Below are 4,757 nucleotides of genomic sequence, written 5' to 3'. Positions count from 1 at the left end.
CAGCAGACTTGGATCCTACCCTGTAAGAGCTCAGAGTCTGTGGAGAGTGTGGCCAGGAGACAAGCTGGCAGCCAAAGGGCTTGCAGTGGACCTTAAAAGGTGAGAGGAGTTTACCAGGTGACCCGAGGGAAAATGATATCCCAGGTTGAGGCTGCAGCATGTGCAAAGGTCCAGAGCCTTGAAGTAGCTGCTGGAGACTTTAAGCGGAACTTCCAAAGGTAGGGTACCTGGGGTGGGTGTGGGGGTTGGAGGGTTGGTGAGGGTTAATTGGGAGACAAGTTTGAAGGTATGGGCAGGGGCCAATGTCAAGATTAATCTGGGTGTTAAGTGCAGAGGAGGGTTAAATTTTGGGTTGGGTTTAGGATTAGGGAGTAGAGCTTGAAATCGGATTATTTCTTTTTAACTGCCTTTCCAGAAGGATTCCCTGTGGCTTGTATCAGTAGTAAAGATCTGGGGTTATGATTAGCGCTGCCAAGAACATAAAAATCAAGGCTGGGCTTTAGGGTTAGGGCTCAGGGTGCAATAAAATCGAAGTACTGGAGAAAGCAAAGCCAACATTTGCGGAGCATGGAGTCTTCATTCCCTCCTCCCAGAAGCATAGATGTACTGGCTGTGTAATCTTGGGCACAGTCGCTTAACCCCTCTGGGTCTCCGAATGTTCACCTGCTAGAGTGCTGGGAGGATTAGGACACTGTGCTGTGTTCTGAGCATCTTCTCTGGGCCAGCCGCCCTCAGCGGTCCAGATGTTCTCATCTGTTCCTGACGCTCCGCGGTGTTACCCAGGAACGGAACTGCCTAGTCAACCACCAGCATCCAGTAGGTGCTCATCAGGGATAGTCCTTTCCCCTTCCCTCCTTTCCCCACAAAGCCGACTCCAGGAGCCCCTTCCCGGCCCGGGCGGCCCAGGACTGCTGACTCACTTGTCTGGAGGAATGGGCCGCGCCAGGGGTTGGGGCGCCCCCGGCCCCCGCCCCTCCCCGCGGGCCTGGGGTCTCGAGAAGCCGCGGGCGGGGAGCCGCGCAATTACTCTAATTACAGCCCGGCCTCCGCCGCGGTGGCGAGCGCGGCCACGCCGTCCCGAGAACGCCCCCGGCCCGGGCCAGAGCGTGGGAACCGCCGTGCCCTCTGCCCGGGGCGGCGGCGGCGGCGGCGTCGAGAGCCCTCCCGCCTGCCCGGGAGGCCGCGATGGCCGATAAGCCCGCCAGCCGCTCGCCCCGCCGCTAATTACCCGGCCGCGCTCGGCGCGCTCGCGGCTCCTTTCATGTGAGGACTCCCAGCGCGCGGCCCAGTCATCAGCATCCCCAGCACCCGGGTGGGAGCGGCGGCGGGGTCCGCGGCGGCCAGACTGGTCCAGGAAGCCGAGGGGCCCCGCTCTCGGGCAGGTTCCCACGCACCACTCACCCGTTCATTCGTTCACGCACCCACTCCCTCCCGACTCACTCATTCACTTACTCACTAAACAGGCGTTCGCAGAGTCCCTTCTACTACTGCTGCCTTTTCTGTAAAACGGGAATGATAATATGTGTCTCTAAGGTTCTTAGGGTTAAGGTGGGCTTGGGGGCAGGGAAGGGAAGACGGCTCCTTTATTCGGAGCCTGTTCTCTGCTACACCATCCCAAATACGTATCAGCTCACTTAATCCTCACAACCACCCAGAATGGAGTAAAGCTCCATGTTACAGACACACAGACGGGGGCACAGAGAGGTGATGGGGTTTGCGGAGGTCACACAGCTAGAGGAGTATCGGATGTTTGTCCTCCAAGGCAGCTCCTAGGGCTCCACCACTCAGAGAGTAGTACCCAATCAATGCCCGCAGAGCCAAGTGAGAAACAGTTACAGCGGCTGCCGCTTGCGCCTGCTGTGCCAGGCTCTGTGCGAAGTGCTTTTGGTACATCATCTCATTTAATCCTTGCAACAACTACCTCAGATGCTGAGCATTCGTATTTTACACCCGTGTTACAGATGAGGAAACTGACGCTGAGGGAGCAACCCACTTGCTCAAGGTCTCACAGATGAAGTGGCTGAAGCGAGGTTTGAACCCACCAGGCCCAGTGGGGGCACCGAGGCTCTCTGTGGAACTGACATAGAGTGGCCCCTCTTCTCCTCTTGTCCTTTACCCATGCTGAGGGTGGGCAAAATCTACTGAATGTTTTCTCTATGTCCAGCTGCCTCCCACCCCAGTGACCCGCTCAAAATACTCAGGGGACAGTTTAGAGGAAAAGCGGTGCTGAGGAAAGGGTCTGAGATAGGTACAAGCATCCTGAAAGTTTAAACTCTCTGGGCCTCGGTTCCTCATCTATAAAATGGGTACAGAAGTCCACATTCTGCCTCCCTCCCAGCACTGCTGCTCATTGGTTATTCTTGAGTCTCTTGATTGTGCTCATTCACTTAGAATATTTCTTGAGAGTCAACTACGAATTTGGTGCCAGGGCTACAGTGATCAGCTGTGCTGGTTTGCCCAGGACTGAGGGGTGCCCAGGCTGCAGGACTTGGAATGCTAAACTGATATAGTTTGGGGCAGAGCAGGAGTTGGTCCCCCTGCCTGTGCTGGGTGCTGGGGATTTGAACCACATCAGAGCCTGGCCTGGTCCCACTAAGAACTGGAAACTCTCATACCCATGAGGAGGGATGCCCCATGTGAGCTGCTGGCACTGAAAGAGGGCGAGGGTGAGGCGCCCTGGTGATGCGCTGTGCTCAGCTTTTTCCCAGTCCCCTGGCTCCAGGCCCGGGCAGATATGCCAAAGCAATCCTACCCATTGCCTGGCTGGGAAAGCCAAGGCTGAGAGATGGGATGTGGCTTTCCCACAGCAGCTGCCATGAGTCAGCGCCCAGAGGCAGAAGTGGTCAATCCCACCTCTACCCACCCCCTCACTGTATGACCTTGAACAAGCCACTCTGCCACTGCTTCCCATTCTCACCTGGAGGAGGGGGTGGGGTGGGGGTGGGGAGGTGACCGGGTATCCCCGAGCCCAGTAGGGGTGGTGACTGTTACAGGAAGCTTTTCCAGGAACCCTCTACTTCACCAGGAACTAGTGAAGCAGGCCTTCCCAAAGGCGGGGGTACCTGCCAAGAACTTGGTCCCTGCTGGGTTCTTGGCAGTAGCCAGGTGAGGATGTGCCAGAAAGAACCTAGAAAGATTGGCCTTTGCAATAGACAGAGTGGGCCTTAACCCCAGCAGGTCACTGGGCCTCTCTGAGCCTCATTTTTCCCACCTCAAATGGAGGAAATAACGCCTACCTCCCGCTATGGGTGTTGTGAATGAGATTCTGAAGATGAGATGCTCAGGACACACCAGCTCCCTTCCTGCCCGCCTTTAATGGTCCCTGTATAACCTGGCCCATCTGGTCTGGACTCAACCTAATGTCCTCTTCATCTGCTTCCCTCTTTTCTCTCAATTCACTGGGCACCCACCATGTGCTGGTCTTCCTAGGACCTCAGCTGGGGCAGATATATAAAAAATAGAGTCTCCCGTTTTTCTTGGGAAGCCATGGCAACTCCTGGGACCCCAGGGTGTGGGGAGGAGAAAGAGTAACAGCAGCTATTGCCTGGAAAATAGGAGACCTGCTCTCACACACCTCCGCTCTCTCAGACTGTGACCCTCTGCTTGGATACCCTTTCCCTTCATCCCCTGCCCCCTCAATCACCACTCCCCCCCAACCCAGTTCCATCACTGCTCTCTGTCCAGCAGGAAGCCTGCCCTGGTTGCCCCAGATAGAGTTACCTGCTCTTTCCCCCCAGGAGTTTGGCCCGTCTTATCTGCATCCAGGCACAAGGTCTAGTTCATTGTAGGCAGCAACATATGTGGAAAGAAAAGAGGAGAATCAGAAGGGAGGGGGTGGGTCTGAGTCTAAGTTCAAGTTTGAGGAGTTGTCAAAGGAATTCCTGCCCATTCTGTGCCCAGACGTTCCCTTCAGAATGGGAGAAGGTGGCAGAGGAAAGGATGTCTACCTCCTTCCAGGGACTTTCTCACCTCTTACACCATGATGGAGGCTGTCAGCAGCCTGTCTCCACTGGCAGGGCGCTGCTGGTATAGAGGAGTTATCTGACACTAGGACACAGACACCCGAGTGTGGACTTCATCTTTGCTAGGAGCAGTGGGTCTCCTTGAGGAAAGTCATTTCCTTATATGTGAGGGGCTTGATTAGATGACCTTGAAGTCCTTCCAAAGACAATCTTAAGATGCAGAAATTTTGAGATTTACAGTCTTCGCAACCATGGTGTAAATCTTCTCTGTTCAACATGATAGCCACTGGCCACACGTGGCTACTAAGCACCAATATGTGGCTAATTCAAATTGTTCTGTAAGGATAAAATACATACCAGGTTTCAAAGATTTCATATTAAAAAGTGAAAGACCTCATTAATTTTTATATTAATTACATGTTGCAATGATATAATTTTGGATATACTGGGTTATATAAAGTTTGTTATGAAAATTAATTTCACTTGTTTCTCTTTACTTCTTAAAAAAATGTGGCTACTAGTGAACATTTACAATTTCACATGTAACTCACATTGTATTTCTATTACATAGCTCTGGCTGAAGAGCTGGTGGTCATCCAGCTAAGCCAAGATTTCTTCCCTGGGCACCAATCAGCCCTGGAGTTGTGAGGGTATATTCACTTCCCAGGAGGGAAGAACCAGACCCTGATATCTTATAAGAAAGTGCTGCTTCCTCCCCAAAAGAAAGGACCCCCAAGTCTCCTCTTCCTCCTTGAACACTTGGTTTCAGGGGGAAGTGAAGAGCCCAGCCCATCT

This window comes from Camelus ferus, chromosome 13 (assembly GCF_009834535.1).
Source record: "Camelus ferus isolate YT-003-E chromosome 13, BCGSAC_Cfer_1.0, whole genome shotgun sequence".
Taxonomy (NCBI): domain Eukaryota; kingdom Metazoa; phylum Chordata; class Mammalia; order Artiodactyla; family Camelidae; genus Camelus; species Camelus ferus.
The sequence above is the reverse complement of the archived record's forward strand: the minus strand, read 5'-3'. Positions refer to the sequence as shown.